Source organism: Nycticebus coucang, chromosome 3 (genome assembly GCF_027406575.1).
Source record: "Nycticebus coucang isolate mNycCou1 chromosome 3, mNycCou1.pri, whole genome shotgun sequence".
Taxonomy (NCBI): domain Eukaryota; kingdom Metazoa; phylum Chordata; class Mammalia; order Primates; family Lorisidae; genus Nycticebus; species Nycticebus coucang.
The window spans coordinates 87507368-87529616 of record NC_069782.1 but is presented as its reverse complement, the minus strand read 5'-3'; the positions used below and the strand labels follow the sequence as shown (position 1 = coordinate 87529616).

Genomic DNA, 22249 nt, shown 5'->3' with positions numbered 1-22249 from the left:
ATCTGCTTAATAAACATCACGTTATTGTTTTTGTGTTGTTCTTTCGTTGGTTGTGCTTTGACCAGGCAAAGCAGTAAACAGGATCAGATCTTCAGCTAGTTCTTATACTAAATGCCAGCACTGCTCACCTCATTCTCTCTCACACTTAAGTCTAGCTGCATCCTGGGACCCAAGGAATAACAGAGAATTGAGATCACAGAGGAAAGGAAGGGTGCAGAAACCAGTTCCCACCAAAATGCAATAAAATGTAATCACCCAAACCCCATGCATCAAAGGTTGGACTGTGGGAAAGCAAAAGATAGGAAGCACCATTTGTTTTTGCTTTGTTAGTATAAGAAGAAAAAGAAGGGAGGGAGGAAGGAAAAAAAGTAAAAGAAAAAAGGAAAGGAAATGGAAAGACTAAAAAAAATGTTAGAAGGCAATAGCCCTAACAATCCTGGTGACCAAACTTCCTCTGTGCTTATCATACAAGCATTATTTAAAATTTTTTTCTAGCACAAATTCTGGTGCTCTCTTGTACCAAATAGATGATAGTGTGTGTGTGAGTGTATACTGTCCATTTGTGTGTGTATAATTTTGTACCTCGCTTTTTTTCACAATGTGAGAGTAAGGTGAGGATGGGTGAAGAGGGAGGAAGTGGACAGAACACAGATGTGTCACACTCTCCAGCTGTTCAGAGCTTGCTCCTGGGTGACTCCTAGATATGGAAAAGTGAAAGTGCCTGAATAAACAAGTGAGAAAATTGGAGGAGTCCATTTCCTAGGAGGGGAGTCTTTACCCATCCTCACCTTACTTCTCTTCATGTCTCTGCACACAAATAGATCTCATAGATCTCCAGGGAATTAAAGCTGTATTGAAGTAATTGCTTCTGGAATAAAGGGACTTTACATATATGTATTTAATCAGAGGCATCTAAGTAGTTGCACACCAATGGGGGAGGATCAGGGACAGGTTTGTTTTTGACTGTCCCAAACCTCCTCCACTCCCCATTGGTTTAACAAGGGGTGAGTTGAAGCACTTAGGGAAAAGACTTCTGAGAATTCAAAGAGGAAAAGGCCACTGGGAAGGGGCAGACAAATGAGTAATCAAATAGAGACTTTAGACAACATGGCCTTGCCATTGCCAGCACACAGGACCACTCCTGTTTGCACTTAAAATATTGCAACATAACTGTCACTTTGCAGTTTCTTCTGGGTACACTAGTTTCAAACCCAGAGATGTAGGCGGTAATGTTTAATTTGAACTGTAGACCTAGGTTATCCTAGCAGTTTGAACTGTATGACAGCCATTACATTCTAAATTTGCTTTAAGAGCAAGATGAAAGTGAAGTAGTGAGTGCTCATCAGGGTTCCTAGAGTGAACAAGAATGCAGAAAACACAGCAACAGCTGCTCTCTGAGTTCCCAAATGAGTAGCAGCGTCATGGGCTGGGGAGGCACCAGGCTGGTGGGACATCCTGTACAGAGAAGTGGCTCTTTCAGAAATATGTACGGGAGGCTTCTGCAGCCTGGACAACGACTCAGAGTAAGGGAAGGATCTGGAAGTCACCTAGTTCAGTACCTATCTCATGTATGGGTTTCATATAACGTCCCCACTAAATACTAGGACAACTTATAGTCTTTCAGCAAATAAATGTTAAGAAGAAAACTCACAGAGCATCCTGGTTACAAGTGCAGGCTTTAGCCCTAGAGCTCCAGTTTTGCTTCTGACCCACCGTGCAGCCTCGGACAGACAGACCACCTAACCCAGGCGTCCTCAAACTTTTTAAACGGGGGGCCAGTTCACTGTCCCTCAGACCGTTGGAGGGCCGGACTGTAGTTAAAAAAAAAAAAAAAGAAAACTATGAACAAATTCCTATGCACACTGCACATTATCTTATTTTGAAGTAAAAAACAAAACGGGGACAAATACAATTCACACCACCTCATGTGGCCCGTGGGCCACAGTTTGAGGACGCCTGGCCTAATCTCTCCAAGCTGCAGTTTCTTCATCAGTAAAGGATTTTAACTAATCACCTGTCTCATAGTGTTGTTCTGAGAAGTAAATGAGATCATTTAGGTATGATCAACATTGAGTATAATGCTAGCACAAAACAAAAATAGATATTAGCTAATATTATTTAGCAATCTATGTATGTACACATAATTTTCTTTTGAACAAAAATAGATGATAGTGTGTGAATGTATACTGTCCGTGTGTGTGTGTGTGTGTGTGTATAATTTGTACCTTGCTTTTTTTCACAACATACTCTGGCCTTCTCTCCACGTCGGTACATACAGACAGATCTCATTTTTTTTTTTTTAAGATTTATTTATTTATTTATTTATTTAGTTGCAGTTTTTGGCCGGGGCTGGGTTTGAACCCACCACCTCCGGCATATGGGGCTGTGCCCTACTCCCTGAGCCACAGGTGCCACCCCGACAGATCTCATTTTTAGCACATGAATAATATCCCACAATAAGGTTGTCCCATGTACCATAAATTGTGTAACCATTTATTCCCCAATAGTTGAATATTTATAATTTCTCCAGTTATTTAATAACGCTGCAGAGAAGATCCTTATTTATAGGCATGCTTTTGTAAAAGATAATAATGAAAGGCCTTGGCAATGCTGAACTAGCCAAAAGATTTCCCTTAGTGATAAAGTTTACCAGTTATATAAAAGAAATAGTTCAACCAAGAGTTAAAAACAGTAGCTCTAATCTGTCCCCTTGAGAAAGAGTTGGCAGATCCTAGCAGAGATGTAATGACTTTGAGAGCCAGACCCGCAAGGACTTCATAGCCCTAATTTGCCATCATAAAACACAAACTGAATCCTCCCTCATGCACAAACTGTCCCGTCCTCTCTTACGCATGAATTGCCCTAATTTCCCCCCCCACCAGCCCCACTGATTACCTAAGTCCAACGCGTGTCAAAGGCCTACAGTTGATCTTTCTTCCACAGAGCAACCTTCAACTCTGAAGCTTCACTGATAAGCCTCTGAAGAAACTTGGCTTTGGAAATAGAAAGAAAAAAAAAAAATCTCACTTTCAATCAGATTTACCCCAAATGAATCTCTGAATATAAAATATCAATGGAAGACTGTTTCTAATAATAATACATGTAAGTTCCACTGGCCAGTTTCATAAAGGAATTTTGGGGGTTCCTCGTCTTTGCTGCCACAATGCGTCAGCAGGGTTGGTATAATTTTGTACCTTGGGGAGGGCCTGGCCAGACGGGGGAGGCCCTGACCAGACAGTGCCTTTCACTGACTCATGCACACCCATGCCTGATGCATGTGGCCATGGGCAGAATAAAGAGCAATTTGGATGACCTAAAACTCCAGACACAGAGGTGGACTGTGTTAATGCTATTTAAGTGTGAACATGTCTAAACTTTGGCTAGAAACTCCTGATTTAATAACTCCTGGCATAATAATTGCACAGAATACTTTCAAGCAGACTACTTATTTTGCCTAATTTAATTGAAGCACAAACATTTCCCATATATATCATTCTAGAGCATGAATAATTTATTTATGGAAGAAAAGATAAAATTGCATCAGATTGTATATTTTTAAATATACAATAAACTTCAATGGACAAAATATTCAAATAAGCACTTAATGGAGCTCAGAAAATAATATCCCAAAGTGTGTCACCTTGGCATGCATAATACTCTGAACTGAAAGATACTAGAAGGCTTCGGTCTCTCTGACTTTCTCTTGCCCTCCTCTCTCCCACCACTCTTTCTTCCCCAGAGTGACTCACAGAAACCAGAATTCTGCCATGCGCAGTGGTTCATGCCTGTAATCATAGCACTCAGGGAGGCCAAGGCAGGTTTGCTTCAGCTCAGGAGTCCAGCCTATGCTAGAACGAGACCCCTGTCTCTAAAAATAGCAAATTCAAGAACAGCCTGAACTAGAGCAAGACCCACATATCTAAAAAAAATAATGGCCAGGCACCTATAGTCCTAGCTATTTGGGAGGATGAGGCAAGAGTATCTATTGAGCCCAAAAGGTTGAAAGTTTAAGGTTGCTGTAAGCTGTGACATCACAGCACTCTACCAAGGGCAACAAAATGAGACTAAGAAAGAGAGACAAACCAGTATTCCTCTTCCCCCCAAATGGATCAGAGAAACTAGAACTCCTCTCCACCAAAGCAAGCCATAAAACATAGGAAGGTCATTGTCTCCCTTCTCTCTTGAAGACCTTCATTCCACATTCCACAGGGTTCCTCCTCATATCCCAGAAGAAAGAATGCCAGACAGAGAGGCCAAGAAGAATCTGAACATACAAGCCTTACTGAGTCTTCCTGCCCTTCTCTCTCTCTTACCATTAGATTATGTATGATCTGTCCAATCATCTCTACACCATCATCCACTCTTCACCAATCCCAAACAGGAAAGGAGATAGTTTTCCCTGAGTCCTCATTTCAGTGGGGCTCCCATGTCACATAAAACTTGGATTAAATAAATTTGTTATGTTTTTCTCTTGTAAATCTGTCTTTTGTTATAGGAGTGTTGGCCATGACACTTATGATAGGTGAGGAAAGGTATCACCACTTTCTGCCCCTACAAACCCCATATACATAGTACAAACAGCTATTATGAAAAAAGAGAAAGAAATGTGGAAACGCTTCATAGGAAAAGTAGGAAATGAGCAGGGCCCTGAAGGAATGACAGAATGTACAGAAACATCAAGGACACAGGGAGCCTCTGAATGGGGGAAACTTTATCAGCCAAGAGGCCATAGCTGTTCATTAGTATTGATGCAAAAGAGCTTTGCCCCAACTGCAGCTGCTTGGGGCAGAGGAAGATAACTGGACAGGGAGGAGCCAGAGCTCCAAGCAGTAAGTAGTCACATGGAGAAGCAATGAAATGAGAGTTGTATTCTTACAGAAAAATGCAGGCTAGGTTGGATGAGGAAGACTCTAAAATCAGAGGGAAGAGGTAAGACCTTTGATTCAGGACTAACTTAATGAAGAACAGACCCTGAGATGTTCGTGTGATATAATGTAAATCCAGCTATGCACTGTCACTTGTCAAAATCAGATTGATTTTCTTAGTTGAAACTCCTCCCCCCCGCAATACACATCCCTTGACTTTTGAGGCTTAAAATCCTAGGAGGTTGTTTCAGTTCTTGGTAGTCTACCATCAGATCCTCATGTCTATAGTCTGTTCAGTCTTCTGAGTGGGGCCTTGGAATTCTCCCCCTGTTTCTGTGTATGCAGTTAGTCACCTCTGCACCATTCTTATCATTACACATTTGAATTAGGCACCAGCTGGGCCACCTGGTCCTCCACAACAACACACCCTGAGGGCTTGGTACTGTGTTGTACATACCAGGTTTTTTTTTTTTTAATTAAATCATAGCTGTGTACATTAATGCAATCATGAGGCGGAGGCAAGATGGCTGACTGGAGCCAGCTTTCCACAGAGGCACCCATCCAGAAAGACAGAAGTTTAGCAAGTAAGCTGATGGTTTGGAGCTGAGCCAAGAGAAAAGGTTGAAGAACGCACATCAACCCTGCTGAGGTGAGCTGTGACCCTAAGGATACAAACGTATCAGGTTATTTTAAAACTACCTGCCGATTCACACCTAGAAAAATGAGCAATCTCTTATGCTAAGTTAACCCTCAATTAAGCCATGCAAATAATATTTATATAGTGAAAGCCAAACCGATCTCACAGAAATATTCCCACCCTAGAATATCTTTCATCGATCAAAACATGCACGACAGCATCACATACAAAGACAGGGATGGATGTGGGAAGAGGGAGGGTAGTTGGGGGGTCCTCACCTAATGTGCATGATGCAATGGTACATTTCAAAACTATTAATGAAAAAAAAAGACAGGGATGGACTGTGGCAATATAATATTCGGTTTTAATAAAGGCCAAATGACAATGTGCAACATACCATTTTCAAAAATACAAAAATGAACAATATGCAATATTGAACAAAATGAACAAATGAACAAAATGCAATAAAGGATATAAAAAGGTAAAGAAAAGAGAGATGTTACTGAAAAGGGTAGAGAACTCCAAGCTTCTATCCCTCCACAAAAATCAAGTAATAAGCATAACTGTCTGAATCAACTTTTGCAAACTCTGGAATCCAATCAAGAACTCATAAAAACCTTAATGAAGAAAAAGGCTGTTACATTACCACAAAAGAGCGCTATGATATTTAAATTGCCTGCCTACCACAACCTGCTCTCCAGATCAGTTGGGCTATGAAGAAGGCAGCCCACACTCCTAGTTCAAGTTGTTAAGGCCAGAGGGAGATAAAAGAATCTTATTCTCAAAGGACTATAATTGTGTGTTTCAAATGACCTGTCTAGTGGCTCCCTGCAGAACTTGCACAAGGGCTTGCCTTTTTGTTTTGCCTAACTCAGAGCATTCCCAGGATTAGAGTAGCTGCCCAAGCAGTGATTCCTTCAAATATTTAAATGCAGACAAAGTATTGGCTCTCACACACTGAGGCAAGGGATGACATCCCCGATAAGCAATAAACAGACCAAATGTGGGGAGGGAGAGACTGGGAAAGGAATCTTGGAGGTTGGAAAATGTCTCCAGTAAATGGGAGGATAAACACTTTTAAAAGCTACCAATAAAGAAGTTGAAGCACATGCCCAGGACTAGATTCGTGCTCAGAAAAGGTCTAAGAAATCCTAAACTTCAACTATCACCTCACCTCTTTCGGGCTTCATGAAAATGGGAAGTAAAGCTAAGGTAGAGGTATAAATGGCCTAGCTAATCACTGAAGAGTACCTAACACAGAGGCAATCTGCCAAGACTGGGAAAGCTTTGTGGCATTTTCTTTTTCTTTTCTCAAGGCATTTAAAGAAACTGTCAAGATGGGTGGAGTGGCTTACACCTGTAATCCTAGCACTATGAGAGACTGAGACAGGTGGATTGCATGAGACCAGCCTGAGTGAGAGTGAGACCCTCATCTTTACTAAAAATAGTAAAAATAGAAAACTAGCTTAGTGTTGTAGCCAGTGCCTATAAGTCCCAGCTACTGGGGAGGATCACTTGAACCCAAGAGTTTGAGTTTGAGGTTGCTGTGAGCTATGATGACACCACGGCAGTCTAGCCTGGGCAACAGAGTGAGACTCTGTCTCAAGAAACAAAAACAAACAAACAAAACAAAAACAAAAGGAAGAAAGAAAGAAAGAAAAGGGCTCACATAGCTAGGGCACCAGCCACATACAAGAGAGCTGGCGTGTTCGAATCCAGCCTGGGCCTGCCAAACAACGACAACCACAACCGAAAAATAGCCAGGTGTTGTGGCGGGTGCCTGTAGTCCCAGCTACTTGGGAGGCTGAGGCAAGAGAATCTCTTAAGACCAAGAGTTTGAGGTTGCTGTGAGCTGTGACACCACAGCACTCTACCTGGAGTGACAGCTTAAGACTCTGTCTCAAAAAAAAGGGGTAGGTACCTGTAGCTCAGTGGTTAGGGCACCGGCCACATGCTCCAGGGCTAGTGGGTTCGAACCCAGCCCGGGCCTGCTAAAGAAAAAAAAAAAAAAGATAGCTAGGCATTGTGGCAGGCACCTGTAGTCTCAGCTACTAGGGAGGCTGAGGCAAGAGAACCATTTGAGCTCAAGAGTTTGAAGTTGCTGTGAGCTATGACACCACAGCATTCTACTGAGGGTGACGAAGTGAGCCTCTGACTCAAAAAAAAAAAGCAAGAAACTGTCAAACAGTAGCTTCCCACAGAGATAATGTAACATAAACTTTATTGGCCATAAAGAATATAGACTTTATATAAATAGTTCCACAAATTACTAATGAAACAAATAACAAGCAACAACAACAAAACTGGGTAAGGGGGAGAATCTGATTTCCAGTGTTACTACATTATAAAATTCAAAATATTCAATTATCAACAAAAACTTATGAGGCATGCAAGCAAATAAGAAAGTATGGTCATTTGTGGGTGAAAAATAAATTAGTACAAAATGTCTCCAATAAAGCCTAGGCATTGGATTTATTATACAAAGACTTTAAGAGAACTATCTTAAGTATGATAAGAGCTAAAAGAACCCACAGGAAAAAAAATAATGCAAACAAAGAGAACAATGTCTTGCAAATGGTGAATATCAATAAAGTGATGGAAAATTATAAAAAAGAGAGTGCCCTTTGACCCCATCCCCAGTGACAAACAGTGGGAAGTCCCTGTTCTTAGCTCCCAATTCCCTCCTCTGGTCTCTCTCAGGAGGAATTCTAAGGATAGGAAGCACAACGTAGAAAGAAGGGAAATTAAGGAAGGAAATGTCTTCCCTAGGCTAGAAATTATGACAACCTTTTACTTAAGATGTCGACACCGAGGAGGGAGACAAGATGGCGGACTGAAGCCAGCTTTCAACAAAGGCTCCCGTCCAGAAGGAGAGTTAAGGGACAGGAATTTAGTAAGTATCCTGGTGGACTTGAGCCTCACCAAGAGAGAAGGCTGAAGAACGCACATCAACACCGCTGAGGCAAGTTGTGATCACAAGGACGCAAACAAAAGGTACAAAATCCACCACCAAGCGGACGGGAGTCCCCCTCCCCCATGAGACCGGCTCTGGAGCCCCACAATTGAACAAGCGGGCAGAAATTAAAGGCCCTCCCACTACACTCCAGGGAGAGACCTTCTAAAAACTGGACCTACCTCCCCTACTGGGGTGCCGTGGCGTTCTCCTGCCGGACATAGGGCTGAATAAAACTTTGGGAATCCTTTGCCGGCAACCCTGAATCCCCGGCGCTCCCCTCCCGCCCACTGAGGTCTGGAGGCCTGTCCCCCAGGACTTCGGATCCTTGGGTGATTTCTCAAGGGGAGTGGACAGTCCCCGAGTTGCGACTGGTCAGCATTGACTCTGAGGCGCGCCGAGTGAGGAGAGGGCACCGGGCTGAGGGGGAGTCACGCCTCGCGGCACTTCCCTGCGGTGCAGTGCACCAACCCTCCCCGGGCATAGGGGACCCAAGACTGAATCAGACTCTGGCCTCCCCGCTGAGAGCTGAGAACCCCTACTCTCACTCGGGGTCTGAGGGCCTATCCCCCAGGAGTTCGGCTCCTTGGGTGATTTCTCGAGGGGAGTGCACAGTGCCTGAGCTGCGTCAGGTCAGCGCTGACTCTGGGATACGTGAGCGTGAGCGAGGAGAGGGCACTCCGCTGAGGGGAAATCAAGCCTTGGCGGCACTTCCCTGCAGTGCAGTGCAAGAGCCCTCCCCGGGCACAAGACTGAATCAGACTCTGGCCTCCCCGCTGAGAGCTGAGAGCCCCTACTCTCACTCGGGGTCTGAGGGCCTATCCCTCCAGAGTTCGGCTCCTTGGGTGATTTCTCGAGGGGAGTGCACAGTGCCTGAGCTGCGTCAGGTCAGCGCTGACTCTGGGATACGTGAGCGAGGAGAGGGCACTCTGCTGAGGGAAAATCAAGCCTTGGCGGCACTTCCCTGCGGTGCAGTACAGCAACCCTCCCCGGGCATACGGGGCCCAAGACTGAATCAGACTCTGGCCTCCCCGCTGAGAGCTGAGAACCCCTACTCTCACTCGGGGTCTGAGGGCCTATCCCTCCGGAGTTCGGCTCCTTGGGTGATTTCTCGAGGGGAGTGCACAGTGCCTGAGCTGCGTCAGGTCAGCGCTGACTCTGGGATACGTGAGCGAGGAGAGGGCACTCTGCTGAGGGAAAATCAAGCCTTGGCGGCACTTCCCTGCGGTGCAGTGCAGGAGCCCTCCCCGGACCGTAGTATTGCGTGAAACTGAATGAAACTCTAGCTTCCCCCCGCCCCACTCCCAATCCGGGTCTGGGGGCCCATCCCCCAAGAGTTCTGATTCTTGGGGGATCTCTTAAGGGGTGTGGACCCAGCACAAACTGCGGCCGCTCAGTGCTGACTCTGGGGCGCGGGACAGAGGAGAAAAGGGTCGCCTGAGTGCCCACACCAGAGCAGCAGTTCCCTGGAGGTAGATCAACAGCCGTTTTTTCTTTAACGGCAGAACGCTCACTTCTGGATATTCTGAGGCCACACCCCCTGTCTCCCTGGGCAACCAGAGGAGGCCACCGGTGTCACGGCTCACAAACCCAGAAGCCTCCAGGGCGGGGCCGACCCAGAGAGGTGTTCAGACGCAATTCTCCAGCAGCAAAGACGTTTGAACTCAAAACAGCCCGTCTCCTGTAGGCGACGACAGGAACAGAGACAGAACCTCACAAAGTTGTCTGTTCTGTTCTGTTCTCTTAGCAGCATCCATCAGGGACGGGGCTAAGCCTGAGTGAACACCTCCTTCCCATCACCTGCATCAAACACTCAAAGATGTCAGGCCCCATCTCCTCCTGCTAGATAGTGGCAGTCTGCGGGGGCCTGGCAGACTTCCTCGCGATTCAGGCAGGTGCAAACCCCTGGAGTGTCTGTTCACTGCAGGCAACTGGGTTAGCCATCTGCAGAGATACCAGTGACTGGGTCCGACGGAGGGGCAAAGTGGGGAAGGAGACGTCAACCTTCCCAGACTGCTCTGTTTGCGGGGTGGCTCCTCCTGACTCCACGCTGCACTGGGGTGAGCTGTGTCAGAGGAGTCACCAGGCCCCTGTGATCCAGTTCCCAGAGACCTCTTGAACCCTTCCACCTGAGACAAGTGCCGATTGAGACAGTTGATTCAGACCTTTTGAACTGGGCTAATAGACTGAGGACTTTTCAGGTGGTGCCCTGGGTGTGCGATTGTAGGAAGGTTTCATTCTCCTTTTCCAACTGGGGCCAGAGGTGGGCAGGCGGGGTGACTTAATTGCTGATTTTTCCACACAGCTGAGACTTCAAGCCAGAGTAGAAGTTGCAATAGGATCGAACAGAAACCAGCTGAAAACAAGACAGAACCACTTTGCTCCACCACACCAGACAGGGCCCCAGTTTCTCAGGCCACAACACTGTACGGGCCCTCGATAAAACCCCAGGGGAAAAACCAAAGGGAGTAAACCATGGGGCGGAATCAGCGGAAAAACTCTGGTAACATGAATAACCAGAATAGATCAACCCCCCCAAGAAAAGATACGGCAGATGTGATTGAAGATCCCATTCATAAACAACTGGCTGAGATGTCAGAAGTTGAATTCAGAATTTGGTTTGCAGACAAGATTAATAAAATGGAATTAGGAATTCGAGGAGAAATTCAAAAACTGTCTCAAGAATTTAACGAATTTAAAGACAAAACCACCAAAGACTTAGACACACTGAAACAAGAAATTACAGCCCTCAAAGATATGAAAAATACAGTAGAATCCCTCAGTAACAGAATGGAGCAAGCAGAAGAAAGGATTTCTGACATTGAAGATAAAGTCTTCGAACGCTCCCAATCTCTCAAAGAGGAAGAGAAATGGAGAGCAAAAACGGATCACTTACTCAGAGAGCTCTCAGATAATTCGAAAAAAAATAACATAAGGGTTATAGGAATTTCGGAGGCTGATGACGTGGCAGCCAAGGGCACAGAGGCCCTTCTACATGAAATTATGAAAGAAAATTTTCCAGACATGCCTAGAGAATCTGAAATTCAGATAGCAGACAGCTTCAGAACCCCAGCACGATTCAACCCCAAAAAGCCATCTCCCAGACATATCATAATTAGCTTCACTAAAGTTAACATGAAAGAGAAGATTCTCAAAGCAGCCCGGCGAAAGAAAACTATAACGTACAAAGGTAAGAATATTAGAATAACTGCAGATCTCTCTGCTGAAACTTTTCAAGCAAGAAGAGGCTGGTCATCAACTTTTAATCTCCTAAAGCAAAAAAACTTTCAACCCAGGATCTTGTATCCAGCTAAACTGAGTTTCATCTATGATGGAGAAATTAAATACTTCAATGACATTCATATGTTGAAAAAATTTGCCATAAGTAAACCAGCTCTTCAGGATGTTCTCAGACCTATCCTCCACAATGACCAACCCAATCCTATACCACAAAAGTAAACTCACTCAGAAACTTCGGATCAAACTCCAACTTCCACACTGGCGAAAGGATTAAAAATGTCCACTGGACCTTTGAAAAACTCGATACCCAAAATTCCACCAGACTTATCCTTACTCTCCATCAATGTGAATGGCTTAAACTGTCCTCTAAAGAGGCATAGGTTAGCTGACTGGATACAAAAACTTAAGCCAGATATTTGTTGCATACAAGAGTCACATCTCAACTTAAAAGACAAATACAGACTCAGGGTGAAAGGATGGTCATCCATATTTCAGGCAAATGGTAATCAGAAAAAAGCAGGTGTTGCAATTTTATTTGCAGATACAGTAGGCTTTAAACCATCAAAAGTAAGGAAGGACAAGAATGGTCACTTCATATTTGTTAAGGGTAATACTCAATATGACGAGATCTCAATTATTAATATCTATGCACCCAACCAGAATGCACCTCAATTTATAAGAGAAACTCTAACAGACATGAGTAACTTGATTTCCTCCAGCTCCATAATCGTTGGAGATTTCAACACTCCCTTGGCAGTGTTGGATCGATCCTCCAGAAAGAAGCTGAGCAAAGAAATCTTAGATTTAAACCTAACCATCCAGTATTTAGATTTAGCAGACATCTACAGAACATTTCATCCCAACAAAACTGAATACACATACTTCTCATCAGCCCACGGAACTTACTCCAAAATTGATCACATTTTAGGTCACAAGTCTAACCTCAGTAAATTTAAAGGAATAGAAATTATTCCATGCATCTTCTCGGACCATCATGGAATAAAACTTGAATTGAGTAACAACAGGAATCTGCATACCCATACAAAAACATGGAAGTTAAATAACCTTATGCTGAATGATAGCTGGGTCAGAGATGAGATTAAGAAAGAAATCACCAATTTTTTGGAACAAAATGACAATGAAGACACAAGCTATCAGAACCTCTGGGACACTGCAAAGGCAGTTCTAAGAGGGAAATTTATAGCACTGCAAGCCTTCCTCAAGAGAACGGAAAGAGAGGAAGTTAACAACTTAATGGGACATCTCACGCAACTGGAAAAGGAAGAACATTCCAACCCCAAACCCAGTAGAAGAAAAGAAATAACCAAAATTAGAGCAGAATTAAATGAAATTGAAAACAAAAGAATAATACAACAGATCAATAAATCAAAAAGCTGGTTTTTTGAAAAGGTCAATAAAATAGATAAACCTCTGGCCAACCTAATCAGGAAAAAAAGAGTAAAATCTCTAATATCATCAATCAGAAACAACAAAGACAAAATAACCACAGACTCATCAGAAATCCAAAAAATCCTTAATGAATATTACAAGAAACTTTATTCTCAGAAATATGAAAATCTGAAGGAAATAGACCGATACTTGGAAGCACGCCACCTTCCAAGACTTAACCAGAATCAAGTGGAAATGTTGAACAGACCCATATCAAGTTCAGAAATAGCATCAACTATACAAAACCTCCCTAAAAAGAAAAGCCCGGGACCAGATGGTTTCACGTCAGAATTCTACCAAACCTTTAAAGAGGAATTAGTACCTATATTACTCAACCTGTTCCAAAATGTAGAAAAAGAAGGAAGACTACCCAACACGTTCTATGAAGCAAATATCACCCTGATCCCCAAACCAGGAAAAGACCCAACAAGAAAAGAAAATTATAGACCAATATCACTAATGAATATAGATGCAAAAATATTCAACAAGATCCTAACAAACAGAATCCAGCAACACATCAAACAAATTATACATCATGACCAAGTTGGTTTTATCCCAGGGTCTCAAGGCTGGTTCAATATACGTAAATCTATAAATGTAATTCAGCACATAAACAAATTAAAAAACAAAGACCATATGATTCTCTCAATTGATGCAGAAAAAGCTTTTGATAATATCCAGCATCCCTTCATGATCAGAACACTCAAGAAAATTGGTCTAGAAGGGACTTTTCTTAAACTGATAGAGGCTATCTACAGCAAACCCACAGCCAATATCATATTGAATGGAGTTAAATTGGAATCATTTCCACTCAGATCAGGAACCAGACAAGGCTGCCCATTGTCTCCATTGCTTTTCAACATTGTAATGGAAGTTTTAGCCACCGCAATTAGGGAAGAAAAGGCGATCAAGGGTATCCATATAGGGTCAGAAGAGATCAAACTCTCGCTCTTCGCAGATGATATGATTGTGTATCTGGAAAACACTAGGGACTCTACTACAAAACTCCTAGAAGTGATCAAGGAATACAGCAGCGTCTCAGGTTACAAAATCAACATTCATAAATCGGTAGCCTTTATATACACCAACAACAGTCAAATTGAAAAAGCAGTTAAGGACTCTATCCCATTCACAGTAGTGCCAAAGAAGATGAAATATTTGGGAATTTACCTAACAAAAGACGTGAAAGATCTCTATAAAGAGAACTATGAAACTCTAAGAAAAGAAATAGCTGAAAATGTTAACAAATGGAAAAACATACCATGCTCATGGCTAGGAAGAATCAACATTATCAAAATGTCCATACTACCCAAAGCAATATATACTTTCAACGCACTCCCTATTAAAGCTCCACTGTCATATTTTAAAGATCTTGAAAAAACATTACTTCGTTTTATATGGAATCAGAAAAAACCTCGAATAGCCAAGACATTACTCAGAAATAAAAACAAAACAGGAGGAATCACACTACCAGACCTCAGACTTTACTACAAATCGATAGTGATCAAAACAGCATGGTATTGGCACAAAAACAGAGAAGTAGATATCTGGAATAGAATAGAGAACCAAGAGATGAATCCAGCTACTTACCGCTATTTGATTTTTGACAAGCCAATTAAAAACATTCAGTGGGGAAAAGATTCCCTATTTAACAAATGGTGCTGGGTGAACTGGCTGGCAACCTGCAGAAGACTGAAATTAGACCCACACCTTTCACCATTAACTAAGATAGACTCTCATTGGATTAAAGATTTAAACTTAAGACATGAAACTATAAAAATACTAGAGGAGAATGCAGGGAAAACCCTTGAAGAAATTGGTCTGGGTGAGTATTTCATGAGGAGAACCCCCCGGGCAATTGAAGCAGCTTCAAAAATACACTACTGGGACTTGATCAAACTAAAAAGCTTCTGCACAGCTAAGAACACAGTAAGCAGAGCAAGCAGACAGCCCTCAGAATGGGAGAAGATATTTGCAGGGTATAACTCTGACAAAGGTTTAATAACCAGAATCCACAGAGAACTCAAACGCATCAGCAAGAAAAAAACAAGGGATCCCATCGCAGGCTGGGCAAGGGATTTGAAGAGAAACTTCTCTGAAGAAGACAGGCGCACGGCCTTCAGACATATGAAAAAATGCTCATCATCTTTAATCATCAGAGAAATGCAAATCAAAACTACTTTGAGATATCATCTAACTCCAATGAGACTAGCCTATATCACAAAATCTCAAGACCAGAGATGTTGGCGTGGATGCGGAGAAAAGGGAACACTTCTGCACTGCTGGTGGGAATGCAAATTAATACATTCCTTTTGGAGGGATATATGGAGAACACTCAGAGATCTAAAAATAGATCTGCCATTCAATCCTGTAATTCCTCTGCTGGGCATATACCCAGAAGACCAAAAATCACAACATAACAAAGATATTTGTACCAGAATGTTTATTGCAGCCCAATTCATAATTGCTAAGTCATGGAAAAAGCCGAAGTGCCCATCGATCCACGAATGGATTAATAAATTGTGGTATATGTATACCATGGAATACTATGCAGCCTTAAAGAAAGATGGAGACTTTACCTCTTTCATGTTTACATGGATGGAGCTGGAACATATTCTTCTTAGTAAAGTATCCCAAGAATGGAAGAAAAAATATCCAATGTACACAGCCCTACTATGAAACTAATTTGGGACTCTCACATGAAAGCTATAACCCTAATACAACTTAACAATAGGGGGAAGTGGGAAAGGGGGGGGTGGGTAGAGGGAGGGGAATCGGTGGGATCACACCTGTGGTGCATATTACAGGGGTATTTGCGAAACTTGGTAAATGTAGAATATAAATGTTTTGGCACAGTAACTGAGATAACGCCGGAAAGGCTATGTTAACCACTGGGATAAAAATGTGTCAAATGGTTTATGAAGTGAGTGTATGATGCCCCATAATCATATCATTGTATACACTTATGATTCAATAAAAAAATTAAAAAAAAAAAAAAAAAAAAAGAAAATTATAAAAAAGAACCAAATAGAAATTATGGCACTGAAAAACATAACAGAAATGCAAATTTTACTAGAGGGACTCACTAGTAGATTTGAGCAGGCAGAAAAAACAATCAGCATATACGAAAATAAAACAATTGACAAGAGACTTGAACAGAAACTCCTCTGAAGATGATAGATGAATGGCCAAACTCATGAAAAATGCTCATGTCTTGAATCAGAGAAATGCAAGTCAAAAGCACTCTGAGATATCATCTTACTCCAATAAGATTAGCCCACATCACAAAGCCCTAAATCTGCAGATGCTGGCATGGATATGGAGAGAAGGGAACACGTCCATGTTGCTGGCGGGACTACAAACTAATACAAGCTTTACAGAAAGAAGTATGGAGAATTTTCAAAAAACTAAAAGTCAACCTTCCATTTGATCCCACAATCCCATTACTAGGTATCTACCCAGATGGAAAAAAAAAAATCATGCTACCACAAAGGCATTTGCACCAGAATGTTTATTGCAGCTTAATTCATAATTGCCAAATGGTGGAAGCGACACATGAATGAATTAACAAACTGTGGCATGTGTATACCATGGAATACTATTCAGCCATAAGAAAAGATGAAGACTTTACATCTTTTATGTTTACCTGGGTGGAGCTGAAGCACATTCTTCTTAGTAAAGTATCTCAAGAATGGGAAAAAAATATCCAATATACTCAATACTAATGTGAAACCAATATATAAACAATTATATGGCCATATGAATAAGAAAACAAGGATGACTGGTAGGAGGAGGAAGGGCAATTGGCAGGCTCTTGCCTGATGTGCACAATCCGAGGGTGTTTAACATGCCTCCTGGGTGCTGCACAGATCCTAAATTTATTTCTTTGTTAATTAATTTAATTCCACTATGGTTAGAGATATTTTGATTTCAAATCTTTTATTAGTTTGGTAAATGCATTAAGACTTATTTTGTACCCTAGCATATATGGTCTTTTCCTGGAAAATGTTCCATGTATGCTGCTATTATTGGGTGCAATATCCTATAAATGTCAAATCAAGTTAGTTGATAGAGCTGTTCAAGTTTTCTATATCCTTGCTAATTTTATCTCTATTTGTTCCATAAATTACTAAGAGTAAGGTATTGAAGTATTCCTACTATTGCTGAATTGCCTCTTCCTTCTATCAATTCTGTCATTTTGTGCTTTATGCATTTGGGGGCTCTGTTGGTAGATGCATATGTGTTTATAATCGTCATATCTTCCTGACAATGTTGATACTTTTATTATATTACTTTAATATTTTTGCCTTAAAGTTTATGTGGTATCACTTTTCTACATCTTTTGTAAACATATAATTGCCTCTTGGTTTCTTACCCAGTCTGACAAATTCTGAATTGTTTGATCCATTCACTTTTAATCTAATTATTGATATGTTTGAATTTATGCCTACCATTTTCAATACAACTGTTAAATTTAAATGCTCAGAGAGAAATCAGTATAAACTCATGCTCATCTTAAATGGATACAGATATTTGCATATAGAAATACTTATAGATGTATATACACACATACATCTCCATTTTATCAGCTCCAAAGGCCTAAATGCAACAAACTCCAGTGGTGACTGGCACCCAGATCTTGGTTTGTAATATTGTTCTCCAATTAAAAGAAGAATTCCTTAGAAAAATAGGTGATCTTGAGACTGGGGCAGGAAATATACAAGATAAACCGGGAGAATCTTTGCAGTGTCAGGAAGGAAAGAATATTAAATAATAATATGGTATGTCAAAAAGTACAGGAGCCAACTGAAATAGCACCCAATGGCCTAAATTGGAACAAGTTGAGTAACAAAATAAATATAAGAGTTTTTTTGTTTTTTTAAGAGACAGAGTCTCACTTTGTTGCCCTCACTAGAGTACTATGGCATCACAGCTCACAACAACCTCCAGCTCCTGGGCTTAGGCAATTCTCTCTCCTCAGCCTCCTGAGTAGCTGGGACCACAGGCACCCGCCACAATGCCTGGGTATTTTTTTGTTGCAGTTTGGCCGGGGCTGGGTTTGAACCTGCCACCCTTGGTATATGGGGCCGGCACCCTACTCACTGAGCCACAGGTGCCACCCAATAAATATAGGAGAATTTAAAATCTAAAGCATAAAATAAAAATTCATGTATCCATACTGACATAAATTATTGAATAAATAAGTTAAGGAAGAATACACAAACCTCCTGTGCAGAATTTCAAATAATTTACATTGATATTCTACCCTTATAAAGTGGAATACAACTTCCACTCCTTAATTCTATGCTGAACAGAGTAAATATCTTCCACAAAGTACAACATGGAAAGGGAGGGAAAAAAGTAACTTTACAAGACAGAAATCTGACAAACACTTAAGCCCAAGTGACTACAATGACCAGCATCAACAGTGATATGTCATACTGATGACAGTTTGTGCCCTTGATATGTGATGAAAATGGCATTTCACCTTTGTGATCTTCCTCTTAAGAGCATATTCCTCCAGTCTGATCATGTTGAAAAGATCGGACAAATTCCAACTGAAGTGCAACCTACAAAATACCTGACCAGTACTCTTCAAAATTGCCAAAGTCATTAAAAAATCTGAGACACTGTCACAACCAAGAGGAGCCTAAGGGGTCATAACTTCTAACACATTGACTGTCACACTAGGAAAAAAAAATATTTTTTCTTTGGAGTCATGGGGGTTTTATTGTGAAAACAGAATAAAAACTTTCTAATTTAATGAAAACTTTGTTATTTTTTTATTGCTTTCTGTTTGTGAGATTTATGTTTTGATTGACAGTGAAAATGAACAGCAGTTTCACGGTGCACCGGCAGGCTATGGACCTTCCCACCTACCCCCCAGTTCTATATGCTTCACGAGGCTCTGGGCTCAAAAGTAGTGTGAGTTAAGTACAACTCACATGGCAGTTAATATGTAAATGCAGGATCCTGAATGGATCAGAAAAAAAGACATTAGGTGACAACTGAAGAAATCCAAATAATGTATGAACTTCAGACAATAATCACGTACAAATATTGTTTCATTAATTGTGACAAATGTGCTTAGTAACATAAGATGTTAATAGAAGAAATTGGGTACAGGTTTCACACAAACTATCTTTGCAATAATTGTGTAAATCCAAAAATGTCCTAAATTTAAACAATCTTTTAAATTAAATATTTACCTTGGCTCATTCACTCTTGCATTCATCCACTCTCTGAATTTAATTATTTACTGAACACCTGCTATGCCTCAGGCTCTGCTCTAGTCTCTGGAGATACAAACAGCAAACAAAAGCCAGCATGGTTCCTGTTATCAAGAAGGTTATATTCCAGGGGAAAGTGAAGCACAGAGCACTGAGGGACTCTTAAGCCATGCATGGAATAAGTCATTACTTCCAAAATGAAAAATTATCTTCTTGAGTCTTCATTATAGAGGAAAAAATGTCTTTTGAGAAGGTAGAGGTCTGGGTTGAACACCACACAGTCCGGCAGTTTGATAACCAAGGAGCAGGATTTTCAAAGAGGAACAAAAGTTCTTGAAGCAAATAATGAAACCCTTAGGAGGAGGCCCAGCCTCCCACCCCTAACAGCAGCCACTATTCGGAGCCTAGGATTATATCGGAGGCCCAGGGTGGCTGGCTGCTCTCTGCAAGCCAGATCTGTGCTGGGGGACACAATGTGGAGAGAAGCATCGTGCCTGACTAGAGTGTCACCCCACTCTCGTGAAGCAGGGCCAGGACAGGCTGAACTGTACCTGTGTCCACCTATCTTCCTATTCCTACGTCCTATCCTTTCACAGCTACTGTGTGCCAGACCTAGGGTAGGCCCTCCACACTGCTAAGGCTTCAGGGGACAGGAATAACATGTACTTAAGGCCCAGGAGGTAGAGAGCCTATAAAACCTTTTTGAAGCTTTAGGTGACTTGGTGAGGCTGGGCCTGGTGTGTGGGCTGGCAAACAGCAAGAAAGGGAACCAGAGATGAGGCCCAGCGTGGTGGCTTATGCCTGTAATCCCAACACTTTGGGAGATGGAGGTGGGCAGGTTGCCTGAGCTCACAAGTTCGAGACAAGTCTGAGCTAGAGCAAGACCCCATCTCTAAAAATAGCTGGGCATTGTGGAGGGTGCCTGTGGTCCCAGCTACTTGGGAGGCTGAGAAAAGAGAATCACTTGATCCCAAGAGTTAGAGGTTGCTGTGAGCTATGACAACCAGGGTACTCTACTGGGGTGAGAAAGTGAGACTCTGTCTTGAAAAAAAAAAAAAGGAACCAGAGATGGTGGGAGAAACCAGATCATGAAAAACTGTGTGGGTCTTATAAAGAGCTTAGACTTTATCCTGATGACAAAGAGAATCCAATGAAGGGTGTCAGGCAAAAGATGTGCATGGATGGAGCCTATAACCAGATATGGACTTTTACAGAAACCATTCTGCTGGCCGCTGCTCTTGTGTGGAAACTAGACTAGAACAGGGCTGCCTTGAAGGCTGGGAGATTACATGGCAGAGTCTGAGAGCAAAGGAGGGGATTGGATACCTCACTGGCTGTAGGAAGCAAAGGAGTAAGAGGATTCAGGAACAGCTTTGGAATTTCTGCTCTGGGTAAAAATGTGGGATGCCAGCGTAGAGGAGTAATGACAATAAACACAAAAGTGGTGTGTTCCCAGGATGTGTCAGGCACTACGAGGATGTAAATGCCAGTGCTCTGGGGAAAACTAAGTGCTTTCAGTGACCTAATCTAAGTACCACGCAGATACTGGTTTTCCCTTCTACGTGCATTCCCCAGGCCTTATTCCGAGCCGATATCTTGCTCGACAGGTAATGATATATTTAATTATACAAAAAAATTTAAATTAAACTCTCTTTTATAGATGTAAGATATAAAATAATCCCTGGTAAGTAGAGCAATTTCTATAAGTAATTTTAAGAATATATGATTCTCTATGAAGTTAGCAATATTCTGAATGTTGTTGGTATCATTACGCAAATAGTACTCGTGTTACGTAATAAGCAACACACTCACCAAGATAAATACCCTGCTGAGGAAAAAATGAAACCAGCAGGGGTGCTTAGAACTAGCCAGTAATTTCAGAGAAAAAAAGAAGGAAGCTGGGTGGGACGGAAGAACAGGGTATGATTGGGTAACCTTGGTGGAGGGGAGGATGAGGATTATACAAGCACAACTGTTGTTAGAGTGTCATGAATTGTAAATGTCTCTGTGGAATTTCCTACCCAGCCAATAGTACCTCTGCTACCGGATGACTTTAAATATTTTTGGAGTAGAAAAAATATTGAGCCAAATCTATGAATCAATTCATAATAATCAATACATTAAATATAGTATCCACACACACACATATGGTTTCAGGGAATTCGCTGCGACCTCTCAGTTCTAAAACTGCTAAGATGCCTTAAATTTCTGTCAGGTATCTGTCAGCATCTCTAAAGACTGGCATGTACACACAAAGCTTCTATTTTGAAATAAAATCAGAATGGCCGTAGCCAGTCAATGTAAATCCACTTTATTTTAAAAGCTGAAACTTGTCTCAACTGACCTTATTATGACATCTGTAGAAATCCAGCACACCATGTCCATCCCTCTAAGTCAACTCTCCATCAACTCATTGCCACAGGGGGGCAATCTAGAACCTATACAGATTGACAGAGAATGGTAACCCTCCGCCCCTACTTTCCTTTATGGTGTTAAATCATTGACCTGAGGTTGCAAAACACCGCCAAAGGCAGAGAAAGATCAAGTCGCCTTTTTCCCAGAATACATTTCTTCACTAAACAAATCCCTAGGCCAATTGACAAAACTGGGAGTTAGAACATCTTAGTGGCCAAAATTGTAGAGGAATTACATCTATGAAATAATCCTGCTTTCAGTTTCCTCTTGATATTTTGTCTTTCCCTTATTTACTCTAGAAAGTACTCTGGTTATAAATGATTACTATTATTTGAGTCTAAATATTTTAAATGAAATAAGAAACTGAAATAATGACTTATGAAATTTAGGCCAAACTGATCCTCCCACCTAAGTTTTCATACCAAAAACATACAAAATTGGCGCTGGGCACAGTGGCTCA

The 22249-nt window shown here is 41.7% G+C and overlaps 1 long non-coding RNA gene across 1 annotated transcript; it reads right to left on the bottom strand.

Annotated features, from left to right (window-relative positions):
• Positions 1-1078: 1078 nt before the first annotated feature.
• LOC128582039 (uncharacterized) lies at positions 1079-21842 on the bottom strand. Its single transcript, XR_008378974.1, has 3 exons — positions 21719-21842; positions 2896-2993; positions 1079-1811 (listed from the first exon to the last, which is right to left on the bottom strand). It is a non-coding gene; the product is annotated as an uncharacterized LOC128582039 (long non-coding RNA).
• Between the last annotated feature and the right edge of the window lie 407 nt (positions 21843-22249).